The 20,725-nt window shown below is 34.6% G+C and overlaps 1 protein-coding gene and 1 pseudogene across 5 annotated transcripts in view; one reads left to right on the top strand and one right to left on the bottom strand.

Moving 5' to 3' along the window:
• Vinc (vinculin) overlaps window positions 1-20,725 on the bottom strand; it is a 162,715-nt gene that overhangs the window by 107,304 nt on the left and 34,686 nt on the right. The window lies entirely within an intron of this gene.
• LOC148934589 (uncharacterized) lies at window positions 8,192-9,349 on the top strand (annotated as a pseudogene).

The raw sequence follows: 20,725 nt of genomic DNA, 5'->3' as shown, positions 1-20,725 counted from the left end.
TAACAATAAATTTCCATCACTCGTAAGATATTATTAACGTATTTTTTTTAAAGTGGTTTCCTTAGTATTTAGTAATTTCCTTATTTAATAGTTTCCTATTTTATTAAAAAGAATCAAATATAATATATGACTTGACAAGAAATGAAAAATAAAAGCGTGACCGGTATAACTTTTATTTGTTTAGATATTAGATGGAAAATTAATTTTATTTTCTATGTTGATTTTAATAAAGATGATATATCAATAGAAATTTTAGAAGAACTGGTTTGCATCAGCAGAGATAGTAAGTGTTCAAAGAATGTTTTTTGTTTTCTTGTGCATCACTATTTCATTCTCATTGATGCGAACTAGTTCTTCTAAAATTTCTGTGGATATCATGTCTAGTAGAAGTGGGGTGTAATCGACCCAAAAAATCAAATTAATATTTTTATACTAATTGCTCTTTCTTTTGTTTTTTTTTATTCTTTATATATCATATTTTACAATATAGAATTTTACTTTCCTGTCAAGTCATATATTTGATTTCTTATTTTTTAATAGAATAGGCCTACTGGGGAAATCACTAAAAAGAAAACATGTCAACAATAGTATTTCATGAGTGATGAGGAACCTATTGTTAAAATTTTAATTATTCTAATGATTCTGTAATAATTTTATTATAAACGTATTTATTATCATTAAATATTATAAAACACATAAAATATGTTAAAAAAAATTTAATGTTTGTAAAAAATAAAAATAATTTAATAAAGAAATTGATTTAATAATAGTAGTAGTTTAGCGGAAATGATGCATTTTTAATATAAGACGTTCCTGAGACATAAGGCTACGGCGGCTCGGCCGTCAAGTCTCGAGCGGTAGTGGGAGAAGCGTCGCCTTCGAAATCGAGCAACTGCCCGAAAAGGGCAACTAATTCCGAGCACTGACTTAGAAGAAATACGAACAAATATATTTTAGTGTCATTGTTTACTGGTACGATATCTTACTACTATTATTAGTCCGTATTTCTTTCTAGAAATATATTAAATGGTAAAAAGATACCGACAATTTTTAGAATTTGTACTTATTTTATTCATGGTATTCCCCTGCAAATGCGATTGAATTTGAAGTAGTCATCAACGGGATCAACGAAATAATGCATCAACACACAATGTACACATTGTAACACAGACTACTTACGACGAAACTATGTTCGTCGTTGTCGTATATGCTGAAAATTTGGAAAAAGTTGGAACATATTGTTGCGGCCATGCGGTGTTCCGTTCGGCGCTGCCCCGTGAAATTAATCAATATCAATCGATAACAGTTTGAATATAGGATCGACCCTTGGCAACGCGTCGTTCTCCGACTGTTATTCAGATTTCACGGTCAGATTCCGCGGTGGCCGGACGCGTTTCTGTACCGTTGTACCGTTGGTTAAATAAAGAGCGAACTTTTCTTAAAACAGTGTTCTTCCTTTCCGAAAGCGCTCCGCCGAGTATCGCAATCTCGGGAAGTAACGCCGCGAACACGACAATTTTGGGGGCTCGTCCGGGATCGAATTTTTCGATCCGTGTGTGTGTATGCGTGCGTGCGTGCGTGCGTGCGTGCGTGCGTGCGTGCGTGCGTGCGTGCGTGCGTGCGTGCGTGCGTGCGTGCGTGCGTGCGTGCGTGCGTGCGTGCGTGCGTGCGTGCGTGCGTGCGTGCGTGCGTGCGTGCGTGCGTGCGTGCGTGCGTGCGTGCGTGCGTGCGTGCGTGCGTGCGTGCGTGCGTGCGTGCGTGCGTGCGTGCGTGTGAGAGAGATAAATTGTCGCGGAGCGACAAACGGAAGAGACGGGGACTGGACAGGAAGAGGCGAAAGGTCGGAGAGTGGTTTCTGCTAGAAAAAGGGCCTGTACTCGAGCGGAAGAGCCAGAGGCGTCTCCGAACTTGGAGGAGATTCTTCGCTTAACGCTGGAGGAGCTTTGCTCTCTGAGGGAGGAGTGCGCTCGTCGAGAGACGGAAACATCTTCAATGCCCGATCCGCAGGAAGAGATTTCGCAACGTCCGATATCAGGCCAGTCATTTCCTTTTTCAAATTTTAGTTCCGACTTGAAACTTAAGCCCGATACTTATGACGGTAGTGTTCCGTTGCGCGAATATCTTACGCAGTTTAATTTAATTGCGCGGGCGAATAATTTGAGAAACGCGGAGAAGGCTGTATTAGCGTCATGTCTCCAAGGAAAAGCGCGTGCGATTTTGGAAGGGGGCACGGATTTTGAGAACTCTCAATTTGAAAATTTGATCGCGCGTTTAGAGCTATGTTTTGGAGAAAATTTATCCTCGCAAAATTATTATTTTCAATTTACGAATCGAAAACAGATTCGGAGAAGCTTTAGCTGCATTAGGCTCGGATATCGAGCGTTTATCTCAATTAGCTTATCCTGAATGTTCTCCCGGAGTTCGTGACAAAATTGCTTGTTCTCAATTTGTAGTTGCATTGTCTGATGTAAATGTTAAATAGACATTGCAGCTAGAAGGATTAACAGTCTTTGAGGGCCGCGGTAGAAAGGGCTTTGACTATTAAAATTATTAGGGAGAATTGTTTAAAAGAGCAGAGAAATTTTGATTTTAAAAAGGTTAAAGATTGCTCGAATTACAAGAGCAATCCTAATTTAAACGGGTTCAAAGTAGAATCTCGTGGAACGAGGAGTTTAAATTTTAAGAAAAAGAAGAATTTTAGAATTCAAAGGAAAATGGAATGTTGGCAGTGCAGAAAACAAGGGCACTTCCATTCCGAGTGTCCATCACTTTCTGTTTCACAACAGGGAAAATAGGTTTTGTCGAACTTTCAGGGGCAGGCTCGACAAATGGAAGAAATGCCTCGGGTGTTTGTAGACGTTTCGAGAGAGGGTGTGAAAAATCAGGACATTTTGTTTTCCAAGGCTCTCTAAATGGGAGAGACTGTTTTTTTAAGTTGGATACGGGCTCCGACATGACCTTGGTGAGTAGTAAATTTGTAGGGAGAAAAGGAAAGCGTTTTTCAGCAAAGGAAGAAAATTTGAGGTATCCTACGGGGGAAAGAGTCCCGATTAGTTTTAAAATGTTCGCCAAGATAAAGTTAGGGAGATTTAATTTAGAGTTACCGATTTTCGTTGCCAATATTGGAGAGGATTGTATTTTGGGCGCGGATTTCTTTTCACGAGTAGGGATGCAAACTGTAATAGAATCTTTTCTCCGTGGAAGTCAAAGGGAAGATTTTTGTCGTCGGATTAAGCAAGAGGATGAAGCTGTGCCCGCGGAGTTGGAAGAATTCTTTGATAATAATTCCCGGGAGTTGGAGATGGATTAGAGAATAGTTTTCGCTACATTGTTGCGAGAACTTCGTGACATGTTTTCGGAGCAAGTCGTTGCAGGAAAGTGTGAAGTTCTTCAACATAAAATTGAATTGATGGATTCTCGTCCTATCAAACAGATTCCTAAGAGAATTCCAATACATATGCGTTCAGAAGTTAAAAGAATTATGAAAGACATGAAAGAACAAGGGGTAATTGAAGAATCTTCAAGCCCTTGAAGAGGGCTGCTGGAGTTTCTCCAGCAGTTTTGGTAAAGAAGAAAGATGGATCTCTTAGATTTTGCGTTGATTTTCGGAAATTGAATGCGGTTACAAAAAAAGATTCTTATCCGTTACCAAGGGTTGACGATCTTCTTGATCAGTTATCGCGAAATGTCTGGTTTTCCACTCTGGATTTGAAGAGTAGTTATTGGCAACTGAAAATTCGTCCCGAAGATAGGGAAAAGACTGCTTTTTCTGTGGGGAATGGACTTTGGCAATTTGTTGCAATGCCTTTTGGTCTGTGTAATGCTCCGGCTACCTTTGAACGTTTTATGGAACGGGTGCTTCGGGGTTTACTTTCGAAAATTTGCTTGGTTTATTTAGATGACGTGATAGTATTTGGCAAAACCTTTGAGAAAATGAAAGAGAATTTAAGAGAGGTTCTTCTGAGATTTCGTGCTGCGAAACTTAGTGTTAATCCAAAGAAATGTGATTTATTTAGGGGACAAGTAAAATATTTGAGTCATGTTGTTTCTTCTGCCAGGATCGCTACGGATCCTGAGAAGACTGAAAGTGGTCATTAAGTGGCCAGTTCCTCAGAATAAGAAACAGGAGTTTTCTTGAATTTTGCTCATATTATCGAAAGTTTATTAAGGGATTTTTTTCAATTGCGAAGCCTCTGTTTAAGTTAACTGAGAATTTGACTAAATTTGATTGGACCGGGCAATGTCAAGAAGCATTTTTGAAGTTAAAGCAAGCATTAACGTCTGCACCTCTTCTTTCCTTTCCAAAGGAGGAAGGAAAGATGATTTTGGATACGGATGCTTCAGATTTTAGAATAGGGGCGGTACTTTCACAAGTTCAGGACGGCTAAGAGAGGGTCATTGCTTATTATAGTCGGGTTTTAAACAAGCCAAGTTTTGAGCGGAATTATTGCACAACAAGAAGAGAGTTATTAGCTTTGGTAAACTCGATGAAACACTTTCATCATTATTTGTACGGAAACAGTTTCTCTATTCGAACTGATCATGCTTCTTTGAGATGGTTGATGTCCTTCAAAGACTTGGAGGGACAATTAGCTCGCTGGACGGAAAAGTTACAACAACAATACGATTTTGATGTTACTCATCGAAAGGGGATTATACACGGTAATGCCGATGGTCTTTCGAGACGCCCTTGTGCAGAAAAAAAATGTAGGTTCTGTACTAAAGTGGAAGTTCAGAGAGGGCTTTCTGAGGATAAAGTAGTTGCTCGTATTGTTTTGCGTGAAGATTCTTCTGAGGATTGGCGTAAGGCTCAAATAGAGGATCAGGAACTGGCAATGTTTTTACTTGCCAAAGAAAATGATTTGCAACCTTTTTGGGAGGAAGTTTCTTCGAAAGGTTTATCAGCCAAAATTTATTGGCATCAATGGTATGCCTTGGAAGTCCAAAATGGGATTTTGCATAAGAGATGGGAGGCTCCTAATTTGAAAAACAGTTTTCTTCAGTTAATGGTCCCGCGAAGCAAAGTGAAGCAGATTTTAGAAGCTCATGATACTCCTTCTGGAGGGCATTTCGGGATCAATAAAACACTGAAAAAGATCCGGAAGCGTTTTTATTGGGCAACCTGTAAGAAGGAGGAATAGTGCAGAACCTGTAAGATTTGTATTGCGAAGAGGGGTGCTGCGGATAAGGGGAAATCTCCTTTGCAAATCTTTAATTCGGGAGCTCCTTTTGAGAGAATTCAAATAAATATTTTAGGCCCGTTATCCGTTTCTTCTTCAGGCAATAAGTATCTCCTAGTTGTTGTAGATTGTTTTACTAAATGAGTAGAGGCTTTTCCTCTGAAAAATATGAGAGCTACTACGGTAGCAGAAATTTTTGTTAATCAGATTGTTTCTAGATATGGGGTCCTGTTCTTCGTACCGATCAGGGAAGGAATTTTGAATCACAGCTCTTTCAAGAATTAATGAGAATTTTGGGAATTAGGAAAACGAGGACGACCGCTCTTCATCCTCAGTCTGATGGTCAAGTTGAAAGACAACATCAGACAATTTTACAGTATTTGTCAAAGTTTATTGAAGAGAATCAAAAGGATTCAACATGGGATCGTTGGATTCCCATGTTTCTTCTTGCCTATAGGACCTCTAAACATGAGGCTACAGGCGTAACTCCTTCAGAATTGTTTTGCGAAAGAGATCTTACTTTGCCAATAGATTTGTTAAGAGATACTTCTCCGAGTTATGGTTTTTCCAAGTTAGCGGAGGAGTACGTTCGGGATTTGCGGCAGAAGCTGGATGAAATTCATCAGAGAGTAAGAGAGAGATTAGAATCAAGGTCTTTGAAGATCAAATGCCGCTATGATCGAAAGGCTAGGCATCCCGTTTTTGAGGAAGGACAGAAGGTTTGGTCATTTAATCCTCACCGTAAGAAGGGTAGGTCTCTCAAACTACAGAACGATTGAGAGGGGCCTTTTGAGATAATTAAGAAAATTAGTGATGTAGTTTTCTGTATTTCTCGTTCAGGTAGTCGGAAAAGCAAGGTTGTGCATGCCGACAGATTAGCTCCGTTTAGGGAAAGGGAAGAATTTTAAGTAGAGGTTTTCGGAGCCCGGTTTTCCAATTTTGACATTACTTTTATTTCTTATCGATTGTTTTGAGTTACTGTTTTCTGTTTTATCTTTCTTTAAGCTTCCTTCCATCGTGAGAAGCGTCGTGGGGAAATCCTCGTGCTTCGTACTGAAGAGAAGTTGCCACGCCCCCGGTTTTCCGAGTCGTGATTTTTCCGGGGGACGATAGGCGAATGCCGAAGCAGGCTTAGTGTGTCTTTTAGAAAGACGTAAGAGTCCACGACGATTACCCCCACTTTGCCCGAAGAAGAGAAGAGAGAAGTGCGCAAAGCTCAAGACGAAGAGTCAAGAGTGGAACGCGCAAAATTTCAAGAACAAGATTCTTCTGAAGAATAGAGAAAACTGGGTTTAGAAGTAGCGACGCTCGGTAACCTGAGGCAGCAGCCCAGAGTAGGGCAGGAAGTCGCCAGGAACTCAGAAGTCTTTTCCAAGAGGAAGTTCTTAAAAGAATTGTCGGGACGACAATTTTATGAAGAGGGGGGGCAGTGTTGCGGCCATGCGGTGTTCCGTTCGGCGCTGCCTCATGAAATTAATCAATATCAATCGATAAGAGTTTGAATAGAGGATCGGCTCTTGGCAACGCGTTGTTCTCCGACTGTTATTCACGGCCAGATGGCCGGACGCGTTTCTGTACCGTTGTATCGTTGGTTAAATAAAGAGCGAGCTTTTCTTAAAACAGTGTTCTTCTTTTCCGAAAGCGCTCCGCCGAGTATCGCGATCTCGGGAAGTAACGCCGCGACAATTTAATACAACACTATTACGTTCTCCAGATTTCACTCCTCTTGATTTTTTTGGGGAGTTTCCTCAAAAATAAGTAAAATTTATATTGCTCTAATATAAACAGATTGCTTTAATTATGAAAAACATAAAGAAACGATTTATGAAATTATTATGTAAAGATGAAACATTCGAACATTTTCTTTAATAAAGCATACGACTTATCAAAAATGAAAAATTTCACATGAATTGTTGATTTATTTACATTGTATCCTAATACTTTCTTACACAGGCTGTTTCCAAAAACTAAACTAGATAAAAAAAAATATGTAATTCCATTTTTAAAAAAGAGTACATTTGTATTTTTTTGGATGCATCGTTGCATTCATTGCATTTAAAAAAACACATAAGAAAATAGACCTTCCTATATCATTCATCTCTTCCTAACTTTTTATATCACTAACCAAACTTGAGATAATCTATTCCAATTGTGTAGCTTACCTGTGGTGAGATATAAACAAAGAAATTAACATATTTTTAAAAAATATAAATTTTCAAAAATTCTTTATTCAATTTTTTAATGTTTTGTAGATTTCAAGTAAGGTTTTTAATAAATATAAAAAAACATAATTTTTACATTATCACAGAAACTAACAAAAACCATCAAACCTTAATGTCATTGTTTTAATATTGTAGTATCATAATGTTATTTTATTTCTCCTCATTTCTCCTATTTTTTTTATACATAAAGATTCCAGAAATTTAAATTTATTTTATTTTTAATAAAATCTCAGTTTTTTGATACATTAATTGATACTTACTTTTATCAAAAAATTGATGATTTATCAAAAAATTATTATAAACTGCTTAAAATGTTAATTTAGAAGTTATCTTATACTTTGTGACAATTTTTGACAAAATATAAAATATATTCTAACAAAATATTCTTTTAAAAAGAAAATGTTTAATTAAATATAAAAAAATATTTACATTTTTAATTAATTAAATATAAAAAATAATTAAATAATTTCTTTTATAATTAATGTATAATTTTTGGTCGTATGCTTTATTAAAGAAAATGTTCGAATGTTTCATCTTTACATAATAATTTCATAAATCGTTTTTTTATGTGTTTTTCATAATAATTAATAAATTTATAACATTTTTTAATTATATAATTTTAATTATAATTGTATTTATATATAACTTTTAATACATTACATTATATAATTTATAATATATAATTTTTAATATATAATTTATAATATATATATATATATATATATATATATATATAATTTTTAATATATATAATATATATATATAATTTTTAGAAACAATGCAGTTTAATCCGCGAAATGTAATAATACTGCTATCCGCAATATTTTGGACTTCCCAGACAGTCCTATTACATCAGATAAACTTACAATGAGACAAAAAAATGGAAGTTATGTTAACAAAAATGTACGAAAATGGATATAAAATGGAAGAAGAATCATTGGATTTCCAAGATAAATTTGATATACCAGAAGTAGAAGAAATAAAGCTCACTGATGAAGAAAATTACACATACGATGTATAATAAAAGAAATATCACATAATGTCGATGATATTCAAATGGAATATAAAAGAGAAGCAGTTCAATATTAAAGAGGTGCTAAGGATGGTAAGCCAAGAAAAATTGAATCTATGATATCAAGATTTCGGGAAGTTTCATCAGCAAGACAATTGCGACATGGAAAAACTGAACAAGTGATAATAGATTAGAAAAGTTAAGACAAATTTCATCATATACATTAGATAAATTTATTGAAGCGATTGAAAAGGGAGCAGTAATTCACGATATCGATTATCCGATGGGGTTTGCAAGCACAACAAGAAAATTTATCAAGATTCAAAGCATCACACGAATGGTTAGAAGATTTAAGCTGGCGCATAAAATTGTATCCAGAAAAATCACAAAATTTATAACGAAAAAGACTTTAATATCAAAGAGTGCTTTTGAAATATAAAGTAATAGATTTATTGAAAATATTAAATAACATATTAAGCGTTATGAAATTAAAAATGTATATAATTCAGATCAAAGTGGTTTTCAATTAGAACCGCATACTGGCTTCTTTGTCACAAAAAGGTGTAAAAAAAGTAGAATCTGCGTAATCAACATCTACAATTACACATAGTTACACAATACAGTCCATTATTTCAGCTGATGATAGATTATTATCTCCTCTTTTTATAATATTAAAAGAGACTAGTGGGACATTAGATTCAAGAGTACAGGAGACAATGTTTACAGCAAACAATATCTTCGTAATGACATCGAAATATGGGAAATTATCATTTCACTTTGAAATTTGGTTAAAAGAAGTATATTTCTCAAATGTTGGATCAAAATCAGTTTTGTTACTAGACTGTTCATGGACTGGTCATTGTCCTGATATAATTTAAAGAAGTAGAATATGCAGAATATGCAGAAAATATTGTTTTGTTAACTATACTAGCTGAAACAACTGGAAGAATACAACCGTTAGATGTATATGATTTCCATTTGTGGAAGAATTTTATTAGATATTTTTCAGACACTGTCATGCTTCTAGGTCTTGAAGTAAAACTTCATTCAAGAAACGCTATTTTAAAATTACAATCGTTAACCCATAATCAATTTTCATCATTCATAAGATTTACTAACTTATTCAAATATAGTACAAAAGTATAGTAAGCATAGTACAAAAGTGATTATTTAGATATAAACTACTTGAATTTGATACTCCTGTAGATTTCTGTTTTAAAAAACAGTCAAAATCAATATGTGATATCTATGATGAAGTGTTTGTAATTACTTGCGCATAGTGCAAAAAGTCTTTCTGTATAACGCATTTCTTTCACGATCACCAATTTTTGCAATATGAACCATAAATATTGATATTGAAATTCATTACTTTTAAAGATGGTGATTATAAAATTATCATGGCTTATTACAGTTTATCAAAAGTATATATATATGTTATTTATGTACTCTAAAATATATAAATATATATAAATATATAATATATATAATATAATATATATGATATATATAAAATATATAAATAAAATAAAAATAAATAAATAAATTAATATTCTACAGATTGCTTCAAAGAAAAGTCTTCAATCGGTAAAATATCTAGAAAATATTTGAGAAAAATGTACAAAAATTAATTCAAAGACATCACAAAAATCGTGAAGTTAAAATATGAAGGAGCTTTCAAGGTTTTGAGATATTACATAGGTTTTTTTTTACTCTTGTATATAATAAGAGAACAACTAAACCTTAAGCAATTAGCTACAATATAGTCAAAATTAAATAAACGATGTTTCATAAATATAATAATTTGTTTTTTTTTAATCATATAATAATTTGTTTTTATTATAATTGTAATGTAAATGTAATTTATTATAATCCAAAATATTCAGTATATACATGTTGTAGCCCTACAAATACCTACAACTAGGAATAAAAGTAATCCGCATAACAACAGTAAGTTTCAGAAAACGTCTTTCGAAAGACAGCAGAAGCGCAATATTGCAAAAATATGATCAGTCTTTCGAAAGACCGAAGAAATGCGCCATACCATTGCGCAAAGCCAATCAGCAAATTCCTCAATTTGCTGATCGAACCGGACGTAAGATTGACCAATACTATGAAATCGATCGATGACCGATCAGAATGCATCGATTATTTCTATATAATCGATTATCCGAGGACGGGAACGTGAAGTCAAAATTAGAAGTCGTTCGGAATCGCGCACGATATTAGCCCGATATCACTCGCACGATAGCAAAGCCCGTCACAGTTTCACGCGAACCGCGATATCAGAATCTCGAATATCTTACTCGGTCGTCGCCCACCCGAATAACGCGAACCGCACCGAGCCGCCCGACGACATTCAAAGCGTGTGTGAAAAATAGAGCAAGTGTAATAGTAACCGATTGTGCCATTATTAAAATAAAATTAATCAATTTGAAGAAAAGTACGTGATTTCGAGGAGAGCCCTTCACCCATCTTGCTTAGGGTTCTAACTCTTAAGGTTTGACGAACCCAATTATCTCTAATATTAAGGTTGTAATCCATCGGGATACGTTAACATACGTTAACATATCCTCAAAATATTTGACTAATTTTAATAGTTTAATAAGAGTTTAGTAATAAACTCATTGCTATTTTATTATTACTTTTAATATTATATTTAATATTACTATTATTATTATAAAACTCTTATTTCAATATTCAATGTACTGTATTGATCTTTCGCGTAATCAGTGCAGTATGAAACGAAATTCATTCAGCGCGAAGAATCGAGCGCATGGACGGGTATGGATAGTGTGTATACGTAGACATTCATAATTATTTCTCAAAAATGATATTTCAAAAAATAAATTTATCATATATAGTTGAATTCGTATAAAAACAATCTTCAATTTGGTCATTAAAAAATTTCAAAATTAAAGATATAGATATGGAATGGTGAGAAAAACTTAAAAAAAAGTTTAAAAAAATCTTTTTTATTTTCTTTATAAAGTACCTTTGAAACGACTTAACTTTTGTATAAAACTTTTTTCTCTATCTAATTTTGACGATAGTCACTTTGAAAGAAAAAAACCAGTTTTTTTTTTAAAAAAGAGTTTCACTCCCTTAACATACAGCTCAGTACTTATAAAAAAATACGTGTCTCTTATTTTTGTCTAACATATTCGAAGTTCATTAAAATAAGGGGAGGGACACTCGTGTTCCTTTGTAAACGGATGAAAATTTGTATGTGTTACTTGTTGTTACCCAAACACTTTAAACATGTTTTTAGAACTAAATTGTAGCATACCATTTAGCCCCTTTCCCCATACATAAATACACAAACACATATACACATAAAATGTTTACACGTAAAATGTGTAAGTAAATCGCATATTATTATTAAAAATTGATTTATTATAAAAGACCGGATCTGAAATCTTTGAAATATTACAAAAATCATGATAAAATACAACATTTCAAACGGTTGTAGCAAAAAACTAGTAATTATTATCTGACCTAAGTTAAGATCTATATTTTATAATCAAATTTTTTACTTTAGATGAAAATTGGGGACTATCAATGCAATGATCGTGCATTTTGTGCAATACCATCTTTAATCATATAATTTTATACAATAAAATATTTTTTAAAAATACAAAACATAGTGTAAGAAATAACAATTTTTTATTTAAAAAAAAATCATCAATTTTCATATATATTTATTTCATTAAAAAAAAATTATTAAAAAACAATTGGCCAATTTCTGAGGCTTCAGAAATATATTCTTCCCCCCTCCCCAAAAATAATATTTACCTAATAAGAATTAAATAAATGTCTACTTTTCGTTTATTGAAATATTAATATTGTATTTTAATAACTATACTAATTTAACATATAGTATATCTGACTTTTTTTTATTAGAATTTTTTATTAGAATATATTTTAAAAATTTGTTAACTTTTTTCCTGAAAAATACTTTATAAATTAATAAATATCAAATATATTAGGAACATTTTCCTGTAAGCGATAAATGATTGTAAGCGATCTTTTAAAATAAGAAAGAAGATTCGGAATATTAACAGATAAAGAACCGTCATGATCGTACAGACTAAGACTGTGTTCGTTTTCTTACTGGCAGTACTAAAAATTCATTCTGTTATTAACTGGTAGCGTACTGCAACAACATCTAGTTCCATCAATAATGTCATAAATAGCAACTATATTTGCATTGCGATTATTGTAGCTCACAAGCAGTGGTTGCAGTGCAAATATGGCATCGGACAGTAGAGAAAAGATCGACAAGATACAAACCATGATAGAAACCAGGAAACTATAGACTTGCTTGATATAAAAACAAATAATATAATACATAAAGTAACATTAAACGAAAAAGATGCACGTAAGCAATAATTGGAAAATAAAAGATATGTAATTAATTTATGTACTATTACTTTATATTATAAAAGACAATCTGTATTTTTATTTTGAACTGGGCGGAAATAAGAAATAGCGCTTTTCTATCGAGCAGCATACGCATCGACCTATTCGCAATTGAATGAAACGAGAGTGCTCGCCGGGCGATGCGAGGAGATAGATGAAATATTGTATTTTTAGGGAAATAAAGGAAAAAAATCAGCTGACCAAAGGCAGTTTGTTTAAAATTAGATTCCCGCCTTACAGAATTTTTCAGAAGTGAGATAAGAGCAATCTCCGTTTTATTCCCGCTCATAGATTTCAGTGGGTAAAATTCTCGTTTCGCGCGCGACACGTGAATCGTCTTGAATCGCAATCATCTTGAAAAATTCCCATATTCGCATCTTCCGTGATGCATTAGTATTAGGTGTACAAAAAAGTTCTAAGCTTTTTTTTTGTAAAATTCAATCTTTATTCAAAAACAAACAAAAAAATATTAATCAGCGAAATATTCTCCGTTTGCATCAACGACCTTTTGCCATCTTTCGAGTAGCTTGCGAATTCCTTGACGATAGAAGCTCACCGGCTTCGAAGCGATAAAGTCATCAATGCATTTTTGTATCTCTTCTTTCTCACGAAATGTGTATCAGCCAAATGATACTGCAGCGACCGGAATAGGTAATAATCGGAAGGCGCCATGTCTGGGCTATACGCCGCGTGCGGGAGAAGTTCCCAGCCTAACGCAAAGATATGGTCCTGAGTCGCTTTTGCAACATGTGATCGAGCATTATCATGAAGCAAAATCACTTTACGACGTCCTTGGCTAGTAAATGGCCTCTTTTCTTCTAATGCATCGCTCAAATTGGTCAATTGTTGTTGGTAGCGATCTGCCGCGGTTGTAACAACTAGTAATACAATACACCTTTCCAATCCCACCAGATACAGAGCAAAACCTTCTTAGCGGATATTGGGCTTTGGCGTCGATGTCGAAGATTGACCAGGGTCAACCCATGATTTTCTACGTTTAGGGTTATCATTAAGAATCCACTTTTCATCACTTGTAATGATTTTGTGCAGAAAATCTTTTTTCCGGAACTTTGAAAGCAAAGTGAGTGCAATGTCACGCCGACGATTTTTGTTGTCTTCGGACAATTCATGCGGAACCCATCTGCCTTCCTTCTGAACCTTTCCCATCGTATGTAAACGTACGGAAATGGTTTGCTGCGTAACGCCAAGCTGTTCTGCAAGCTCCTTTTCAGTTTGCGCAGAGTTTATATCCAGCAGTGCTTGCAATTCGTCCATTTCAATCTTTTGAGGGCGTCCAGTACGCGGTTCATCTTCAAGACTGAAATCTTCTTGGCAAAATTTTTGATATCATCTTTTACATGTAGTATGACTTACAGCGTTCTCTCCATGCAGCACAAATCATTGCAGTGGCTTCAGCATTTTTCTTCAGATGCGAAGTGGATGGAAAATCAAATATGCTCTTTTGTTATTGCCATCGTGGCAATAATACTACTGATTTTTGAAGTTATGTGCATCAAACGCCAAATCGTATGGTATTTTAGAAGGCCAAATGTCAACGCTTTAAAACCGCAAAAGGGCGGGAAGATATATAAAATTTAAATTGTTATTTCGGTTGTATGAAATCTAAAGCTCAGAACTTTTTTGTACACCTAATATATTCGTTTCGATTTTTCGTTATCAATAATAGTGTCGGTAATCAGATTTGTGTCAATACGTGCTGATGGTATCTTAATTTCTAAAGATCTTAATTTATGGACGATTCCAGCGTTCGTGTTTTTCGAGTGCACCGAGTTAGTACGCCTTTTGAACTTGCCTCACCAAGAAGAGCGTTTGGTCGCCATATTATTAATTCTCCCGGAAATCAATCGCCTGGTGAAACTTTTGGACAACGCGTTGTCTTGCAGTCGCAGCAAATACCATCAGTAAAATTTGATCATCAGTTGGACAAAGACTTATTAGATGAGCTGAAAGCCAAGCTCACATTGTGCAATCTTCCAATACAGGAGACGCGTAAACGATGTAACTCTCTTTTGAACTACATCGAGAGACACGATCTTTCGGATTTTGGTGAAGATGCTTCAGGCCCTAATTTGGCAATCCATGATTCTCACGATTAGAAACTGCGAACTGCGCAGTTGAAGAGAAAGTAATCACAGCTGCCACTTTTCAACAGGTATTGCAGATGTTTACACAAGAGAGTGTATAATTAGAGAGTGTATAATTCTTATGCAGCATAGAAATGCGAATTATTATCATCCTCAGCGTTCTTTTTCCCTTTTATATCAGTGTGCTGACATGAACAAGTAATAGTGCCTTCTCGCTAAGTCACATTTCTATTGCACAGTCCAACTATTAGCCACACAAATTCCTTTTGGAGGTACCGAAGAAGAGGATGTAGAAGTGTGAGTACAAAAGATTGATCATGTTGCCAATATTCACAGTGTAACGATGCAACACTTCTTGTCGCATCCAGCAAACTGATTAAGAATGCCAGAGACTGATTTGACTTGGATAATGAATAATAGTAATAAACGTAGAAGTGTGGGTACAAAAGGTTGATCGTGTCGCAATATATGGACTAATTAATAATTCATGGTTCACATTCAAAAGTGCTATTAAACGTTTTAAAAGATAGAGACGTTCCCTTCCACATGCAAAAATTGAAAACTCGTCGTTGGAATTATCCAAAGGAATTATTCCAAGACTATGCACTTCAAAAATTGAAGTTGATGCACAACATACAAATGTCGGAATGCAACCGAATTCAGTTAATTATCAATGGAATTAATAGTCTTTCCCTCCGAGGAACAGCAGCAGCCTTGGATACTTGTTCGGTCAATGATTTCCTGGAGAGGATGACAAGAATCACGTGGTACTATTTCCAAGAAGCATGACCTCTTCCAGTCAGGAGAGAGAAAAGGGAACCTCCATCATTTCCTTCGAAATTCCGAAAAAGAACCCATCACTGAAAACGACTAAAAAAGTTTGGTGTGCCTATTGCACAGCTAAAGGCTACACGAAGTCCGATTATTATAAACTAAAAAGAAAAGAGCAGACAACAGCATCGTCTACCCATTGTACACCTAAATCGCCCTTTCCCCTGGAGAAACACAGAGATGTTTCAACGCAAATCAGATGCGTCAGCAATGGAACCAACAAATTTACAGATAAGCAACACAACTATTGAAATAAACTCTCTTAATGGCTGTGCATGTAATCTTAGTGCACTGATTGACATAGGTAGCCCGGTCTCATTTATTCTTTCATCTACTTTTAAGATTTTTTTTCGGACAAAACTTCCGATTTAATAAACCAGCAGTTGGTAATTATAAGGCCTTAAATAATATGGACATTAATGTCATCGGTCCTCATGTTATCAAATTCGGATTGTCTTTATTGTCGGATCTTGATTTCGAATCAATTTTCAGATAATCGATAATCCTGCTTGGTCGACGTCATTTTGGATCGTGATTTTCTTTTCAAAAATAAACTTTCTTCTTTATAATCCGACTCGTGACAAGAATATAAATAGAAGAGATGAGACTTTTTAATGAAGTAGCTTCAACTGAAGTGCTCGAGGGTGGCAACAATGATATCTCCCAGAACAATGTATTCAAAATCGATTTTGGTCCTGAAACTGATTTAAAATTAAGCAAAATTGTCGATGAAATAAATAATACTTCCGTTCCTATCATCGAAGATGATTACAGTATTAAAGTCGAATTAAAGGATATATACGCTTCACGTCGTTTTGCGCATTCAGAAAATTTACAGATTCAAAAAATTACAGACGATCTCTTAAAACGAAAAATTATCAAACCTAGTAATTCTTCTTACTATGCACGACTCATGCCTGTAAAAAAAAAGAATAGCCTTCTCAAACTTTGCGTGAATCTTCGACCACTTAATGACTGCGTCGTGATTTCACCTTCCCCTTAATCGAGGACTATTTAGCTAGACTTGGCGAAAAACGGATATTCACATTAATTGATTTAAAGAACGGTTTCCATTTAATAAAGATCCATTCCGATCATACTAAATATTTGCTTTTGCTACCAAATGGACAATTCGAGTATGTTCGATCTTCCTTTGGCTATTGAAGCTCCTGTTGAATTTCAAAAAAGATTAAATTATATTTTGCAGCTCCTTATTCGTGAGGATAGAATTATTGTATACATGGACATTTTGACCTCCTCCGTAGAAGAAAATTTAAATACTCTGAAAAAGACCATATTATTGCTCAAACAATACGACTTTACGTTTAACATTAATAAATGTGAGTTTCTCAGAAAATCTGTTGAATATTTAGGATACTTAATTTCGACAGAAAGTATTACTTTAAGCGATCGTCATGTCAAAGTTGTAAAAAGTTATCCGTATCCTACTTCCGTTGTAGAATTACAACGCGCTATGGGATTTTTCAATTATTTTAGAAGATTTATACGACTATGCTAGGAAAGTCAAACCATTGACTAATCTGCTTCGTAAGAATGTAGACTTTATATTTAATAAAATCGTATAAAAGCATTTGATTATTTAAAGGAAACACTAATATCATATCCAGTCCTAAGACTTTATCAGCTTTCACGCGAAACAGAACTGCATACAGACGCAAGTTCAATTGCTTTAGATGCAATATTAATACAGAAACAGAATAATGACATTTTTACGCAGCACAATCAAGCAACCAATAGTGCTGAGAGTCGCTACCATTCATTTGAGTTGGAAATGTTAGCGATTCTTAAAGCCATTGAAAGATTTTATATTTATCTTTATGGTATAAAATTCAAGGTAGTGAGTGCAATGCTCTGGCTTACGCCTTAAAGAAAGCGAGTATTAAGCCACGGATCAATCGCTTTTGCATCTACAGAATTATATTTTTAATGTTGAATAAAAAATGAAATAAATGGAATAAATGGAATAAAAAATGGAATAATAAATGGAATGGAATGGAATAAAAAATGTTGCATGTGGATGCGTTAAGCCGAGTATGCGTTGCGTTAGTTACATCCTTGGAGAAAATTACAATATCTGCAATTAGCAGATCCTCAGTTACGCACAATTACTCAGAATTTAGAGAAAACAGATTATGACAAATTTCAATTGATTGAAGGACTTGTATATCAAAAAAATCCAAAACACTCAAAGTTTATAGTACTCGAAGGCATGATTAATAAATTACTACATGTTCATCATGATAATTCTGCGCACTGCGGTGCTGACAAGACTCTGCAAGGAATTAATGCGAATTATTGGTTCCTCAATGTGGAAGAAAATAAAAAATTATATTGATAATTGTCTAATATAATAGCAAATTGTTCTACCAACGTGAATGAAGGAGAATTGCAAATCACACTGTTGTAGCCGGATTGGGTTACAAGATTGTAATTAGGGAAAGTCAAGTTCGTCTTAGGAGCCTTAGGAGTTAGAACTCCGAATAGGATCGGGTTCTGGTAGGTGGAAGGTTCTTTTGGTCAAATATTATTACTCACTTTTGTTAAGTAGCTGATTTATTAGTACGACTTCTTGATGTTTCATATGAATTTCGCTATTACTGATAATGACTGGCCGTGACGAAGTACAACTGCCCTGTTACGTATTGTATAACAACTGCCCGCTCTCGGTGATTTAGCAATCGTTTTTATAGTATTCTAGTAGTGTCGCGTTATAATTCTAAATCGGACTATATATGGTCAAACGGCACGCAAATTCCTCGTTCGCGCTTTGCTTTGGAATTTGCAGACTTGCTTTTGCACTTCCGGCCGGCGTTTCCGTAGCACTGGCTATTCCGAGATTTGAGAATCATGAGAATAAGATATAATATGATAAATAATAGCATAAATAATGTAGGAAGCAATTCGGACTACAACAACACCAACTTCAAACATCCTCTTTCATATCGCGCATGTCGATCATTTAGGTTCCCTTTCGAATCTTCTAATGGCATGAAATATGTTTTGGAATTAATAGATTCATTTACATGCTTTACATTCACATGCTATTCACGGTAAAGACCACTTCTTCGCGTGAAGTAATTGAACATTTAACCCTATTTAACATTTAGCCCCGTTATTTAATTTTGGAAATCCTAACAAAGTGGTATCTGACCGAGATACTGCGTTTACTTCTATTAAATTTGCAGATTTCCCTCAGGTACGTGGTATTAAACACCGGCAAATAGCTGTAGCAGCTCCATGGATTAATGGCCTTATAAAACGAGTTAACCGATTTATAAAATTTTTCTTTAAAAATGTAAAAGGAAAAATTATAGATTGGCCAGATCAATTATCTACCATTTAATATGTGATAAACAATACTCATCATTCGGCAACCAAAAGCACTTCAAACTTTTGTTAGGATATGACCAGCGCAACCACACTAATTCGAAACGTGTCGACTTTTTAACTAGTTTATTTAAGACTGATTTTACACTATGAAAGTGATCATGATACTAGTCGTCAATTAGCAATAAATATTACGAATAAGCCAAAGGAGTATAACAAGATCTATTATGATTGATATACGATGATGAAAGACATAAAGCGCCGACTAAATACAAGCCAGATGATTATGTTTTGATCTGAGATACCATAATAAGTAATAAATAACTGTAACCCAGCGAAGATAAAAAATTCAAACCTGCATATAAGAGACCTTACATGGTCAGTAAAGCGTTAAATAAAAATAGATGTGATTATATAAATTGTAAGAATTAGACGACCGTAAGTGGTCATGAAAGAGATTCGGAATATAAACAGCTAACAGTGAGGAGCCGTCGTGGTCGTGCAGACTAAGTGTCGGATTGGTAGACGAGGGATCCCGAGTTCAAATCCAGTCGGTCTCCGTTAATTTTTTCCGAATCTAATAGATATCTTTCATCTCAGAAGTGAGATTCAGCCCATGTTACCTCAAAGAGGATACAGCCTATGTTACCTGACAAGGAGAATTCAGTCGATTTTGTGTGTGTCGTTTGTACATTATTATTCAAAAGTGGAAAAAAGTCGGGGAGTTAAAATACTCCAATGTCGTTGTCGATCGTTCAAAAAAAAGTGAACGAATTCGGGAGCAGAAGCTCCAAGTTTCGGATAAAATTCCAGTAAAGACTCGGTACATTCGGGACGAATGTAATGCCAGAATGGCTGAGCTGTAAGAATTAGACGACCGTAAGGTGGTCATGAAAGAGATTCGGAATATAAATAGCTAACAGAGAGGAGCCGTCGTAGTCGTGCAGACTAAGTGTCGGATTAGTAGACGAGGGATCCCGAGTTCAAATCCAGTCGGTCTCCGTTAATTTTTTCCGAATCTAATAAATATCTTTCAGAATATTTCCGGTTTCAATATCTCATTCAGACCATACAATTCAATCTTATTTATCTCCGGATAGGATTAAGCCACGAGTCAAACCGGTGATATTCTGATCATCCTTGTTATTTCTCTCCCCCGATTTCTTTTGGAGAACAAACGAAAACTATGATTAAAGCAATATGATTCATTCTATATCTTTGTTATTTATTGTTTGCGTATACTTATCTTTATAATATTTTATCTATTTTCTTATGTTACTTTGTTAAAAACCTGAAATAACTAACCTAGTTTTTTGACACCTAAGTTTGCATATTATACTTGCGTTAAAACTTTTAAGTTTCTAAGTTTCTTAAGTTCCTTTTTATTTAGATTTAGTTCGATTTATCTAGATTTATGTTAATTCGACTTTATTGCTTAGTGAGATAAGCGTTGTAACTTTCCATTGAAATTTATACAGTATGTTATTTTCTTTTTGTCATAACGATCGACATTCGAGACGAATATTTTATGCAGAATAACCGAGCTGTAAGAAATAACCTATTTTTATTTTGAATCTGGGCGGGAATAAGAAATAGCGCTTTCCTACC

This window comes from Pogonomyrmex barbatus, unplaced genomic scaffold (genome assembly GCF_055798465.1).
Source record: "Pogonomyrmex barbatus isolate J1 unplaced genomic scaffold, ASM5579846v1 scaffold9, whole genome shotgun sequence".
Taxonomy (NCBI): Eukaryota; Metazoa; Arthropoda; class Insecta; order Hymenoptera; family Formicidae; genus Pogonomyrmex; species Pogonomyrmex barbatus.
The sequence above is the reverse complement of the archived record's forward strand: the minus strand, read 5'-3'. Positions and strand labels throughout refer to the sequence as shown.